This window comes from Eschrichtius robustus, chromosome X (genome assembly GCF_028021215.1).
Source record: "Eschrichtius robustus isolate mEscRob2 chromosome X, mEscRob2.pri, whole genome shotgun sequence".
NCBI lineage: Eukaryota > Metazoa > Chordata > Mammalia > Artiodactyla > Eschrichtiidae > Eschrichtius > Eschrichtius robustus.
In genome coordinates this window covers 22,956,005-22,971,330 of record NC_090845.1, presented here as the reverse complement: position 1 = coordinate 22,971,330, position 15,326 = coordinate 22,956,005, and the positions used below count along the sequence as shown (strand labels likewise).

At 52.5% G+C, this 15,326-nt stretch overlaps 2 pseudogenes; both read right to left on the bottom strand.

The window, feature by feature from the left end:
• Positions 1-1,166: 1,166 nt before the first annotated feature.
• Positions 1,167-2,608, bottom strand: LOC137757020 (melanoma-associated antigen B4-like; annotated as a pseudogene).
• Positions 2,609-13,182: 10,574 nt separating this feature from the next.
• LOC137757018 (melanoma-associated antigen B4-like) lies at positions 13,183-14,624 on the bottom strand (annotated as a pseudogene).
• Between the last annotated feature and the right edge of the window lie 702 nt (positions 14,625-15,326).

Below are 15,326 nucleotides of genomic sequence, written 5' to 3'. Positions count from 1 at the left end.
ACCTTCAGACACACAGCTCTGCCCATGGCCACACAAGGGAGAAAGCAGGGTACACTTTGTGGGGCCCCCTTCTCTTCTAAGGTCCTCACCTTGAGTAACTATCAGAGGCTGGGACTCCTCCCTCCACTGACCTGAGGACACAGCTCTTAAACCAAGGCTTTTATGTCCCTGAGAAACTTGAAGAGTAAATGAGGAGATGCTGATCTTTTCAGGTTATCTGGCACTGCATATGTAGACGACCCCATTGTCACCGAATATTTTTTTTTTTTTATTCATACCATTCACTTATTCAGCGTTACTATTACCGTGTTCCAAAACAGTGCTTTGGGAACAGGGCCCCTATTTATCCCATGAGATACATTTTGGAGTGGTGAGAAGAAAAATGAATTAAAAGACATAAGGTCTGGCTTAGGCTGGGAGGAGTGGAAGAGTGTAGGCTCTAGACTATTCCCGACCAGGGGACTAGACCCAGCAGGGTCACTTAATCAGTCTTGTGAACTTGAGAAATTTGCAAGTTATTCACCTATAAAGGGAGTCTGCCAAATCCTATCCTGCATGAATGTTGGAATGTTATGTACTACATATAAAGCAGTGGCATACTCATTAAGAAATACTGGGTTTTTGATGAATGGCAGTTATGATGTGATTATTATGAACCCCCAAAATACCACCCTCCCATCAGAGTTTATTTTTAATCCAGTAGGTAGCAGAGAATATGCAGTGCACTAGGACAAAAGAAACAAATACTCACAAATGAGAAAGTTTAAAAGAAATGAGGCAAACCACGAATTAAATACCTTTTACTCTCTGTTTTCTCCATTTTTTGTTTCCAAATATTTTCTGTGGTCGTCTTTCACGTTTCCATGAAAATCTCTATTGCAGTGCCATGTTTTCTACTTGTGGATCATACAGAAAGTATATAGATGGTTCGTGAATTTCTTTTACATATACCAAAACTGTAACTTTAGAACTCTTTAAACAGCAATAAATATGCAAGCAATGTCATGCACGAATTCATATTCTTAAGAAAACACACTATCTATTACAAGATAAAAACATTTGAAAAAACCTAAATAAGTCAATAAATAAGGTATAGAGGTTACTAGTTTAAAACAGGAAGATAAATAAGATCTATACTTTGTTCCCTCCACCCCTCCTACTCTGCACTATTTAGGGGCTTGACTGCTCCCTTCCAAAACAAAGTGAACAAACTGCCCGCGGCCTCCCTCCCTAGATGTGGGAGGAGCTGCGGGGCCTTGGCCCTGGAAGTGCACTGCCCTCGGCCACAGCTGCAGCCCTGGCCGCGGCTCTCACTCCTGCTCTCTCTTCCTCATCTTGCAGAGCCTCCTCATAGAGATCTGGGAAGGCACTGGGGACGGTATCAGCGATCTTGGCCACAAACTCCAGCACTTTCATCTTGCTGGTTTCAGCCAGGGCTCTCGGGCCCCACAGGAACTCATAGCGCGGAGGATCGCTGTTGGGCACCTGGCGGTAGGTCAGGTACTTCTGCTGCACGAACTCTTCGCTGATGAGCCTCCTGGGCTCCCCAAAGATCGAGTGCCTCCTCCCAGCATACAACCCCAACGCATTGAGGAATTCCCAGATCTCCTCCTCGGTGGCACGGTTGCCCTTCTTGAAGATCACGCCCAGGAGAGTCATCAGGAGACCGGACGTGGGCAGCCCCGACTCACCACTCGGACTTCCCTCGCTGGGGAGGGCCAGCTTGCTGATGAGGGCGTAGGAGTGACGGCTGGGGTCGACTTCCTTCAGCTCGAGGCCAAAGACCAGCTCCATGCACTCAGAGGCTCTCCTGAGGATCTCAGGGAAGTGCTTCGTGTACTTCTTGCTGACAGCCTTCAGCATTTCTGCCTGCGGGATGGGCTCGTTCAGCTTGTACTTCTCCAGCAGGACCTGCACCAACGTGCTGGCCTTCATGGACAGAGGATCTCTCCAAGTGCTGTGAGTGGAAGGTGCTGCCTGGGAGGTACTTGCACTTTCCTCATCTTGGCTCGCCCGGGCACCCTCTTCATATCCTGGGCAGGAAACCCCTGCCTCACGAGAGCTAGTGGCTGGGGCTCCCTGAGGCTCCCGGCGAGCGCCAGCAGCACGGGAGCTCGGGGGAGTACCCCGAGAAACAGAAGCGGGGGAGGGGGGCGACTCTTCTCTCTCTGCCGCCGCCGCCGCCGCCGCCTCAGTGGCCTGGGCACCCTTGAGACTCTGAGTCTCCCCCCGGGCCTGGTGGCGTCTCTCGCGGGCACGGTGCTTCCTCTTCTGGCCCCGAGGCATGATGACACAGGTCAGGGCCAGCAGGCGGGAGTGTGGGCAGGAAGGCAGGCAATGAGGGCACCTGGGGGAGGGACAAGGAGATGCTGTGAGCACCTTCAGCGGGGAGATTCCTCCCTGGCTTTAACCAAGGCCGCCTCTGCAGGGTCCTTGAGGGCACTGCTCGAGGACCCACAGGGCTCCCGTTCTCCTGCTCCGCCTGTCCCCTGAGACCCCTGTGGAGGACGGCAGAGTGAGCCTTGGGGCACAGCCAGCCAGCCCTGCCTGGGCGGCACGGGGGTGACAGTGGGGGCTGGCAGGGGAGGTAGGTCCTCGCGGTTCCCATTCAGAGTCAGGATGACAGTTGCTGGCAAGACTCCCCCACCCCACCCCCACCCCCACCCCCACCCCATCCCGTCTGCTGCTCTGAAGTTGACACCACCATCTTCCATGACACCCAGGAGGAGGAAAGGAGGGAGCGTTCAGCCCACCACCGAAGGATCCTGGGACCCTCCCTTCTGCTGCCTGGTGATGGCCCCTTCAGAACAAAGCTCTAACCTCCCTTGGACCTGGCAGAGGAAAAGTACGGGCAGTCTCAGCCTGACAGTCCTTCCTTGGGAGTTTACGGGTTGGCAGGAGGGGACAGGCCATATTCTCTCTCGTCCCTTCTCTTCGGGGTGGGTGGCTCCCTTAGTCCTCACTCGGGGTCCTCCCTGGGCGGCCGGTGCAGCCTGGAGCTCCCCTCTTGCCCCGAGGGCCATCTGCTCGCACCAGTGCCGGCACCTCCTTGAGTCTCATTAGGAGGCAGTGAGGGTGACCACGCGGCCGCACGTGGCAGAGTTTTACCAAGCCTGCGGCGTGCGGCAGACAGGTCGAGGCCCTGTGGTTGGCGGCCCCACTGGTCCTCACTCAAGGGCTTGGGCTGACTCTTGGGGAGTGCTCAGGGACGCGCCTTCTGCTGGCCTGCACCTCCCCTCTCAGACAGCAGCCCTCCCTTCTCCGTGTGTGGCCGGAAGGAAGCGGCTGACAACAGGGGAGGGGTTCTGAGGTGCCCTTGCGACGGGGAGGACGGTCCTCACCCTGACTCCTCCCGTGCCCTGGAAATCCTCCCTCTGCTGACCTGCGGCCAGCCCCTCAGAACAAGGCCCCCTCCTCCCTGAGTCTCCCGCGTCCGTCCGCCCGCCCGCCCGCCCGCCCGCGTTCGCACTGAGGGAGCCCCTCCGTCTTTAGACCTGCCCGGAGGCTCCCAGGCTGACGTCAGGGGCGGGGTCTGCGTGGCCGCCATTCTGGGGCGTGGAGCCCCTCGGACCCCACGAGGGTCCCGTCCTTCACTGCACAGGGCCTGGGGCGCTCCCTCTACTGAGCTGAGCCAGGGTCCACCAACCTCAGAGCGAGGCCTTCCTTGCCCGAGGCCCCGCGGGGGAAGCGGGTGGACTTGGGGCCTAACAGCCAGGCCCGAGCCTCTCGGGCCGAGAGCAGGGGCGGGGTGGGCGGGGTGAGCGGGGCCTGCGGGGCCACCTGTTTGCGGAGGGAAAGGGGATTGGGGGTGTCGGGGGCGTGTCCCCGCACTTCTAACTGGGGTCACCTCACACCTTGACACCTGACGAGACGTGGGACTCCTCCCGCGACTCACCCTCGCAGGACGGCAACTCTCAAAAATGGCCTCGCCCCCACAGCGTGGTTAGGAGGACGTCACTTCCGGTCGTGCGCATCTGGGCTCCAGGAGGACAGTAGGGGCGGGGCGGGGGTGGGGCGGGGCCGGGCCGGGGCGGGGCGGGACGGGGAGGGGAGGTGTGGGGTGGTGCAGGCGGAGCTTCCCGCAGGACTGGCACGTGGGCCTTTCATTGACTCTTGGCAGGTCCTGGGACTTTTCCCTCCGCTGAGCTGAGTCAGCAGGCGTCCCACCTTGGCTCTCATTTCTGTCGGCGCCCCCGGCCGGAAGTATCTGGGGGCCTGAGCCTCACAGCCATGCCTGGGTCCCCCGAGACTGACAGTGAGGCCTCTTTGGGGCCCCCTGTTCTATGGTGGATGCTGCTCTCAATCCCCTCTCAGTGTCTTCTCTTGACTCCCTGTAGGTGCTGGGCTACCTCCCGTCTGCTGACCTGAGGCCAAGGCCTCGCATCAGAGACATCAGCTCCCTGAGACTGCTGGTGTGAAGTGCAGGCACATCTCATCTGGACACTTCTGCCTGGAGCCTCCCAGAGATGGCTGGTGCAGGTAAGATGAGCTGAGGGGAAAGGAGGCGAGACTCTCTTCTGTGGTTTGGAGCCCGTCAGGTCTCACTCAAGGTCCTCACACTGACTGCTGGCAGGGCCTGCGATTCCATTCCATCCTTCTCTGGTATGACTCCATCCCTGTCCCCAACCATGCCCCACAGAATCCCGGAGGAGTTAGTGAAGGGGCTCCTTAGCCTGACAGTTCTCACTGTGGTCTCTCTTTGTTGACATCAGGGGCATTGCCCAAAAGTTCAGAAATGAATTTCTGTCCTTTTGTACAACTGCTGTGTTACTTGCTATTCTCTTTGAGTCCGTGTGTGATAGTCCATTAAGATGATCATTTAAAAAGGCCAGTTGTCATCCACTAACAAAGTTTCAGATGGTTATCTCACAGCCTGTGGACCATACTGCCACATCCAGCCCAATCTTTGGTGTCCCATGCTCCTGGCATGCGGGCTCTGCAAGGCTGCCTCAGGTTCCTTCAGTGAAGCAGTAGAGATTCATGGTCCCAGAGCACAGTGGAAGAATCAAGGGCTCAAGTTTAAAGGCTTTTCTCTAATCAGTCCTGTCATCTGCCTCTCTTGCAGGCTACAGGCCTGTCTCGAATTCAGGGCATCCCCCTACCTGCCCACACTCAGGTTCTAGTTCAGTGGAGACTTACTGTCCCTCAGGGATTATTTAGCTTTGTGTTGTTGCTTTTGTTAATGTTTTCTCTTTATTCCTTCTGTAATTTTTCCATGGTTGATTTTGGGTACAGGAAACAGTAGCCCATGTTTGATTGTCATCAGCTGCTATGGATAAGGTACTAAATCTGTAAACGAATTAAGGAAAATCGATATTCTTACAATATCTGTGCCTCACGAATACACATAACATACTATTCTGGTTGAGACTTCTTTATCCTAAGTCAGTCAGGAAATTCTTCTTATTGCCTCCATGTAGATTATATACATTTTTGTATGGTTTCTTTCTAGGTATGTTTTTTATATTATTGCTTTAGTCTATGGTGTATTTTCTTTTTTTTTTTTTTTTTTTTTTTCCTTTTTTTTGATTTTTTTTAACATCTTTATTGGAGTAGAATTGCTTCACAATGGTGTGTTAGTTTCTGCTTTATAACAAAGTCAATCAGTTACACATATATCCCCATTATCTCTTCCCTCTTGCATCTCCCTCCCTCCCACCCTCCCTATCCCACCCCTCTAGGTGGTCACAAAGCACCGAGCTGATCTCCCTGTGCTAAGCGACTGCTTCCCGCTAGCTCTCTGTTTGACATTTGGTAGTGTATATATGTCCATGCCACTCTCTCACTTTGTCCCAGCTTCCCCTTCCCCTTCCCCGTATCCTCAGGTCCATGCTCTAGTAGGTCTGCATCTTTATTCCCATCTTGCCCCTAGGTTCTTCATGACCATATTTCTTTTTTCTTAGACTCCATATGTATGTGTTAGCATACGGTATTTGTTTTTCTCTTTCTGACTTACTTCGCTCTGTATGACAGACTCTAGGTCCATCCACCTCACTACAAATACCTCAATATGTAGGCTTTTTAAACTAGCTCCTTTTGCTAATCAGTATACATTTAAGTTTCTCTATATCTGTTTGTGGTTTGAAATGTCATTTCTCTTCACGGCTGAATAGCATTCCATCATGTGGACTACCACAGTTTGTTTACCCCTTCATCTGCTGAAGGTCATCTTGGTTGATTTCAGTTTTTGGCAACTATGAATTTGTGTACTCTTAACGTTGGTTTGAAGGCTTCCGGATGGACATAAGTTTTCAACTCTTTTGAGTAAATACCTAGGCGTTTAATTGCTAGATCATATGATAAGATTATGTTTAGCTTAAAAGAAACTTCCAGCCAGTTTCCAGACAGTGTGTCTCTATCACTTTGCATTCCCTTTAGCACTGAATGAGAGTTCCTATTGGTCCCCATCCTTGCCAGCATTTGGTATTGCCAGGTGTTTGTTTTTGTTTTAGCCATATTAATAGGTATCTCATTGTTGTTTAAATCCCAAACTCCCTGAAGACCTGTGATGTTGATCGTCTTTTCGTATGCTATTTGCCATCTGTGTGTATTTTTGGTGAGGCGTCTGTTCAGCTCTTTTCACCGCTGTTAAATTGACGTTTTTGTTTTCTTATCGTTGAGTTTTTTAAGAGTTCATTGTATATTTTTGATTCATGTTTATTATCAGATATGTGTCTTACAATTATTTTTTCCCAGTCTGCGGCTTGTCTTTTCATTCTCTTAATAGTACCTTTGACAGAGTAGAAGTTTTTAATTTTAATGAAGTTCAGCTTATCATTTTTCTCTCTCATGGATTGTGCTTTTGGTGTTGCGTCTAAAATCTCGTTGCCAAACCCAAGATTTTCTCCTGTATTTCCTTCTGGTTTGGTTTGGTTTGGTTTGGTTTGGTTTGGTTTGGTTTGGTTTTCCCACTCCGCATGGCAGGCAGGATCTTAGTTCCCTGACCAAGGATCAAACCCATGCCCCCTGCCGTGGAAGTGCAGTCTTAACCACTGGACCATGAGGGAAGGCCCGGGCTTTTTTTAAATTTTGAGTTTTCCATTTAGGTCTGTGATCCATTTTGAGTTAATTATTTTGAAACATGTAAAGTCTGTATCAACATTCTTTTTTGTTGTATGCGCACGTCTAGTTGTCCCAGCACTGTGAGTTAAAAGACTCCTTTCTCTATTGAGTTGCCTTTGCTCCTTTGTTAAAGATCAGTTGACTGTGTGAGGGGTCTATTTCTAGGTTTTCTATTCTGTGCCTTGGTCTATTTGTCTCTTCTTTTGCTAATAGTATGTGGTCTTGATTATCGTAGCTTTAAAGTCCGTTTTGAAATCCAGTAATATCAGTTCTCTGACTTTGATCTTCTTCGGTATTGATTTGAGTTGGTTATTATGGATCTTTTCATTTTTTATATACACTTTAGATTGTTTGTTGCTATCTACAGAATAACTTGCTGGAGTTTTGAGCAGAATTGTATTGAGTGTATAAATCAAGTTGGGAGTAACTGACATCTCAACAATCTTGCATCCTCCTATCCGTGAACATGGAGTGTTTCTCTATTTATTTAGATCTCCTTTAATTTTTTTCAGTGACGTTTGTATTTCTCATATAAATCTTATACGTATATTTTTAAGAATTATTTATAATCAATCTTTTTTTGGTGCTAATGTAAATGGCATTAGGTTTTTCAATTGCAAATTCCATTTGTTTATCGGACAACAATTGACTGTTGAGTATTAACCTTGGCTGATTAATACCAGGAGTTTTCTTGTTGTTGATTACTTGAGATTTCCTACATAGACAGTTAGGTCATCTGTGAGCAAAAACAGCATTTACACTTGACTGCTCTCATCTGGAACCTCCTCTCTTTCTCACCCCTTGTTTTAACTTGTCATTTATTTAGCTCTTAGAGTGTGTCTCACCATCTTCTTGATATGGCGGCAGCTCCTAGGCTCTAAAGTTCTATGGACAGTGGCTCAGTCTTCTTTTTCTTACCATCCCCAGTTCTGCCATGGAGCCTTCCAAAGAGTAGATGCTCAATTAATGGTTGGGAATAAGAGTGGCAACGATAAGGAGGTCTACTTTATTATTGTTTAATTTCTCTCACAATCTTGAATAATCTAAGAAAACATCTTTCAGTTTTACAAAAAGAAGCACTAAAAGAATAAACCAAACCAAAAATGTACCACCATTTACTCTTTTTCTTTTCTTTTTTACTGGACCCACATTATTTAACTGCCGAGTCTATTCACAGTTCCATGGAAATCCCTCTTCCATTGCTGTGTTTTCTTGTTCGAGGTCATAAAAAAAATGGAAGGTTTCTAAATTTGTTTTATAAAATATCAAAACTTTAGCTTGTACCTGACAAAAGTAATGAATTGTGTGATCCATACTGTCACCAGCAGAATGGCGATTTCCGTGGTTCTTGCCCTCCCAAAGAGGAAGAATTCAGTCGAGAGGCGTAGAGCAGTTTTAAGTAGCAAGAGTTCAGTTAAGCAGAGCAAAAAGTACACTCCCGAGAAAGCAGGAGAGCGGGCTGTCTGGAAACCAGAAGCAGCCCCGCAATGGGGTAGGGCCGTGTTTTGTAGAGTGGTGGTCCCTCCCTGTGTCCTGTGTTATTTGACTGAGAAATCGATTGACAGCTTTAGGTTATGTAACTTTCCTGCTAGTATGCAGGCACTTACCCATAAGCACCCAAGCAGAACCCATCGGGTGGGGCGGGGAAGCAAAAGCCGCAATGCTAAGTTAGTACAAATGAGGCATAATGAACCCTGGGTTACCGTGAGTCACCTTTTAGGTCTTGGTGCGCCTGCGTCAACCTGTGCCGGCGGTTTTGTCTTGCTTGGTCCTGGTATGGCTGGAAACCTAGCAGTGGTCCTTGACCACGAGAGGGAGGATCTCTGGGCATGCTCCAACCACCGGTGTCCAGGTAGGGGAGGGAAAGATGAACCGTCCAGGATGGGGCAGGCCCGCTCATCTGTGACTCGCTATCCTCATCTTGGCTCGCCCGGGCACCCTCTTCATATCCTGGGCAGGAAACCCCTGCATCACGACAGCTAGTGGCTGGGACCCCCTGAGGCTCCCGGGCGAGCGCCAGCAGCACGGGAGCTCGGGGGAGTACCCCGAGAAACAGAAGCGGGGGGAGGAGGGCGACTCTTCTCTCTCTGCTGCCGCCGCCGCCGCCGCCGCCGCCGCCGCCGCCTCCGCCTCAGTGGCCTGGGCACCCTTGAGACTCTATGAGTCTCCCCCCGGGCCTGGTGGCGTCTCTCGCGGGCACGGCGCTTCCGCTTCTGGCCCCGAGGCACGATGACACAGGTCAGGGCCAGCAGGCGGGAGCGTGGGCAGGAAGGCAGGCAATGAGGGCACCTGGGGGGAGGGACAAGGAGGTGCTGTGAGCACCTTCAGCGGGGAGATTCCTCCCTGGCTTTAACCAAGGCCGCCTCTGCAGGGTCCTTGAGGGCACTGCTCGAGGACCCACAGGGCTCCCGTCCTCCTGCTCCGCCTGTCCCCTGAGACCCCTGTGGAGGACGGTAGAGTGAGCCTTGGGCTACAGGCTGCCAGCCTACCTGAGTGTCCCTGGGGTGACAGAAGGGGGCTGCCAGTGGGACCTTCCGCGTTCTAGGGCGGGGAGTCTGCTCAGTTCATCTTCAGGGTCTTTAGGTGGACGGCAGCCAGGGCCTGGGCTTCCTCCTCTCTGTTGCTCTGCAGTTGACACCTCAGTGGTCCCGGGGACCCATGAGGAGGAAGTGAGGGGTGCCCCAGCTCACCGCCCTGACAGGGGGAACACAGTGCTGACAGCTCTGTGGAGTCCTTTCTATCCTGGGATCACTGGGTCCTCAGTCCCTATTCAGTGCTCTCAGTTGGCTTCACGTAGGGCCTGGGACCCACCCTTCTGCCCTCTAATGGCTTTACCTTCAGGCTAAGGATCTCACCTCCCTTAGACCTGATGTAAAGGAGCCTCGGCCCGACTGCCCTGTCCTGAGCCTTCAAGTGCTGAAAGCAGGGGCAAGGCTAGACTCTTTGTCGTCCCCACAGCTCAGGGGGTGGGGCATGTTCCCCTTAGTCGTCACTCAGCGTTCTCAGTTTGACTCCTGGGAAGGCCTGTGGCTCCTCTCTCTTTACCTGAGGACATGTGCTCGTAGAAAGGCCCACAGCTCTCTGAGACCCAGCAGAAGGAAGTGAGGGTAGCCTGATTTCCCACATCTACCTGTGGCCTCTGAAGGCAGAAAGCTGTGGCAGGCAAATCCAGGCCTTATTATGGTTGGCCGCACCAGTCCTCACTCAGGCTCCTCCGTTTGACTCCTGGCAAGACCTATAATTTCTCGCTCTCTTCACCTAGTAACTGTCCTCACTTCTCTGTCACCCTGGGAGGAGTTAAGGGTTGCCTCTGCTCGGCCTGACATCTATCCAGGCGTCTCCCAGGACTGACGGCAGGGGAGAGATGATGCGCTGCCCCCATTGGTACGGTTTTCCTGCCCCACTCCAGCCTTAGGTCCTCACCCCAACTCCTAGCACAACCTGGAAATTTCCCCTATGCTGAGCCAGCCAGCCTCAGAGCAAAGTCCTCACCACCCTGAGTCCCCAGAAGTAGAAGTCACAGTAGGCCACGTGCAGCCACAGCTCTCTCTCAGGGGCTTCTGAGGACTAACAGCAGAGGGCAAGATTCTCCGGGCTCCACTCTTCTGGGGTTTGTGACCTCAATAGTCCTCACTGTGTCAGGATCTGGGACTCTTCCCTCTACTGACCTGAGTCCTCCAGAGCTGGAAGCAAGTGGGTGACACATCGAACTACCCCTGCCTGGGGCTTCCCAGGGCCGAAAGGGTGGTGGGGCTCTGTGTTCCTCTGTCTTTTCGGTTGGGCGTTCCCCTTGGTCCTCACTCAGAGTCCTTACACTGACCCTTCCCGTGACCTAGAGAGGCCTGTCCTCTCATACTGCAGCCTTTAATTCCCTGAGACCACCTAGGAGGATGTGAGGGTTGCCTCACGTGGGCATGACTGCCTGTGGTCACTCACGGCCGACAGTAAGGGAGGGATTCTGTGGCGTCCCCACTTTTATGATTTGGGTGGTTCCCTCAGTCCTCACGGTCCTCTGCTTGACTCTTGGCAGGACCTGGAACTCCTCCCTGTGCTAACGTGAGGCTGGCCCCTGAGACCAAGTGCCTCATCTACCGGAGATGCTCTAAAAGGACACGTGTGGGGCGCATCATGCCAACATTCCTGGATTTGCCGAGGGGAAGTATCCAGTGGCAGGGCTCTGTTCTAGGTGGAGTCCCTTTATCCTCATTTAGAGTCACTAGATTTCCAGTCTCTACTGAGTGAGGCTGTTCCCAATAGACCAAGGCCCTCGCCTCCCTGAGACCACTCCCAGTGGAAAGAGGGGGCACGTCAGCCAGAAAGCTTTGTCCTGGGCCGCCTGGGGCTGACATCAGGGGTGGTGGGACTCTGCATTCTCCTCTGTTCTGGAGTGAGTGGTCCCCTTGCTCCTCATTCAGGGTCCTCATCGTGATGCCTGACCAGACCCAGGACTCCGCCCTCCACTCCCCTGAAGCTGTGCTCCTCAGAACAAAGGCATTACCTTCTTGGAAATTCGGAATTGGAAGTCAGGATGAACCAGATCTGTCCAAAGCTGTTGGGGTCTTCTGAGGAGCAGGATTTTACAAGGCCCCACTCTTCTGGAGTCAGTGGCCCCTCAGTCCTAACTCAGGTTTCTTACCTTGACTTCAGGTAGCATATGGGACTCCAGCCTCCCTACTGACTGACTGTCTGCCAGCCTCAGGCCAAGGCTTTCACCTTCCTGAGACACCAGAAGGGGAGGTAAGAGACCTATTCCCTGGCTACCCCTGCCGGGGGCCTCTGTGTGGTCCCCTTTGTTATGGGGAGTCCACTCATCAGCACCCAGTGTCCTCACCCTGAATCAAATTAAGGCCTGTTAGGATCCCCTACTTGGGCAGGATTGGAGATGGCTGCCACAAGACCAAGGAACTCGCCTCCCTGAGAACCTCTCCACCCTTGCCCCGGAGGAAAAGAAGGGGTACCTTCAGACACACAGCTCTGCCCATGGCCACACAAGGGAGAAAGCAGGGTACACTTTGTGGGGCCCCCTTCTCTTCTAAGGTCCTCACCTTGAGTAACTATCAGAGGCTGGGACTCCTCCCTCCACTGACCTGAGGACACAGCTCTTAAACCAAGGCTTTTATGTCCCTGAGAAACTTGAAGAGTAAATGAGGAGATGCTGATCTTTTCAGGTTATCTGGCACTGCATATGTAGACGACCCCATTGTCACCGAATATTTTTTTTTTTATTCATACCATTCACTTATTCAGCGTTACTATTACCGTGTTCCAAAACAGTGCTTTGGGAACAGGGCCCCTATTTATCCCATGAGATACATTTTGGAGTGGTGAGAAGAAAAATGAATTAAAAGACATAAGGTCTGGCTTAGGCTGGGAGGAGTGGAAGAGTGTAGGCTCTAGACTATTCCCGACCAGGGGACTAGACCCAGCAGGGTCACTTAATCAGTCTTGTGAACTTGAGAAATTTGCAAGTTATTCACCTATAAAGGGAGTCTGCCAAATCCTATCCTGCATGAATGTTGGAATGTTATGTACTACATATAAAGCAGTGGCATACTCATTAAGAAATATTGGGTTTTTGATGAATGGCAGTTATGATGTGATTATTATGAACCCCCAAAATACCACCCTCCCATCAGAGTTTATTTTTAATCCAGTAGGTAGCGGAGAATATGCAGTGCACTAGGACAAAAGAAACAAATACTCACAAATGAGAAAGTTTAAAAGAAATGAGGCAAACCACGAATTAAATACCTTTTACTCTCTGTTTTCTCCATTTTTTGTTTCCAAATATTTTCTGTGGTCGTCTTTCACGTTTCCATGAAAATCTCTATTGCAGTGCCATGTTTTCTACTTGTGGATCATACAGAAAGTATATAGATGGTTCGTGAATTTCTTTTACATATACCAAAACTGTAACTTTAGAACTCTTTAAACAGCAATAAATATGCAAGCAATGTCATGCACGAATTCATATTCTTAAGAAAACACACTATCTATTACAAGATAAAAACATTTGAAAAAACCTAAATAAGTCAATAAATAAGGTATAGAGGTTACTAGTTTAAAACAGGAAGATAAATAAGATCTATACTTTGTTCCCTCCACCCCTCCTACTCTGCACTATTTAGGGGCTTGACTGCTCCCTTCCAAAACAAAGTGAACAAACTGCCCGCGGCCTCCCTCCCTAGATGTGGGAGGAGCTGCGGGGCCTTGGCCCTGGAAGTGCACTGCCCTCGGCCACAGCTGCAGCCCTGGCCGCGGCTCTCACTCCTGCTCTCTCTTCCTCATCTTGCAGAGCCTCCTCATAGAGATCTGGGAAGGCACTGGGGACGGTATCAGCGATCTTGGCCACAAACTCCAGCACTTTCATCTTGCTGGTTTCAGCCAGGGCTCTCGGGCCCCACAGGAACTCATAGCGCGGAGGATCGCTGTTGGGCACCTGGCGGTAGGTCAGGTACTTCTGCTGCACGAACTCTTCGCTGATGAGCCTCCTGGGCTCCCCAAAGATCGAGTGCCTCCTCCCAGCATACAACCCCAACGCATTGAGGAATTCCCAGATCTCCTCCTCGGTGGCACGGTTGCCCTTCTTGAAGATCACGCCCAGGAGAGTCATCAGGAGACCGGACGTGGGCAGCCCCGACTCACCACTCGGACTTCCCTCGCTGGGGAGGGCCAGCTTGCTGATGAGGGCGTAGGAGTGACGGCTGGGGTCGACTTCCTTCAGCTCGAGGCCAAAGACCAGCTCCATGCACTCAGAGGCTCTCCTGAGGATCTCAGGGAAGTGCTTCGTGTACTTCTTGCTGACAGCCTTCAGCATTTCTGCCTGCGGGATGGGCTCGTTCAGCTTGTACTTCTCCAGCAGGACCTGCACCAACGTGCTGGCCTTCATGGACAGAGGATCTCTCCAAGTGCTGTGAGTGGAAGGTGCTGCCTGGGAGGTACTTGCACTTTCCTCATCTTGGCTCGCCCGGGCACCCTCTTCATATCCTGGGCAGGAAACCCCTGCCTCACGAGAGCTAGTGGCTGGGGCTCCCTGAGGCTCCCGGCGAGCGCCAGCAGCACGGGAGCTCGGGGGAGTACCCCGAGAAACAGAAGCGGGGGAGGGGGGCGACTCTTCTCTCTCTGCCGCCGCCGCCGCCGCCGCCTCAGTGGCCTGGGCACCCTTGAGACTCTGAGTCTCCCCCCGGGCCTGGTGGCGTCTCTCGCGGGCACGGTGCTTCCTCTTCTGGCCCCGAGGCATGATGACACAGGTCAGGGCCAGCAGGCGGGAGTGTGGGCAGGAAGGCAGGCAATGAGGGCACCTGGGGGAGGGACAAGGAGATGCTGTGAGCACCTTCAGCGGGGAGATTCCTCCCTGGCTTTAACCAAGGCCGCCTCTGCAGGGTCCTTGAGGGCACTGCTCGAGGACCCACAGGGCTCCCGTTCTCCTGCTCCGCCTGTCCCCTGAGACCCCTGTGGAGGACGGCAGAGTGAGCCTTGGGGCACAGCCAGCCAGCCCTGCCTGGGCGGCACGGGGGTGACAGTGGGGGCTGGCAGGGGAGGTAGGTCCTCGCGGTTCCCATTCAGAGTCAGGATGACAGTTGCTGGCAAGACTCCCCCACCCCCCCCCCACCCCCACCCCCACCCCATCCCGTCTGCTGCTCTGAAGTTGACACCACCATCTTCCATGACACCCAGGAGGAGGAAAGGAGGGAGCGTTCAGCCCACCACCGAAGGATCCTGGGACCCTCCCTTCTGCTGCCTGGTGATGGCCCCTTCAGAACAAAGCTCTAACCTCCCTTGGACCTGGCAGAGGAAAAGTACGGGCAGTCTCAGCCTGACAGTCCTTCCTTGGGAGTTTACGGGTTGGCAGGAGGGGACAGGCCATATTCTCTCTCGTCCCTTCTCTTCGGGGTGGGTGGCTCCCTTAGTCCTCACTCGGGGTCCTCCCTGGGCGGCCGGTGCAGCCTGGAGCTCCCCTCTTGCCCCGAGGGCCATCTGCTCGCACCAGTGCCGGCACCTCCTTGAGTCTCATTAGGAGGCAGTGAGGGTGACCACGCGGCCGCACGTGGCAGAGTTTTACCAAGCCTGCGGCGTGCGGCAGACAGGTCGAGGCCCTGTGGTTGGCGGCCCCACTGGTCCTCACTCAAGGGCTTGGGCTGACTCTTGGGGAGTGCTCAGGGACGCGCCTTCTGCTGGCCTGCACCTCCCCTCTCAGACAGCAGCCCTCCCTTCTCCGTGTGTGGCCGGAAGGAAGCGGCTGACAACAGGGGAGGGGTTCTGAG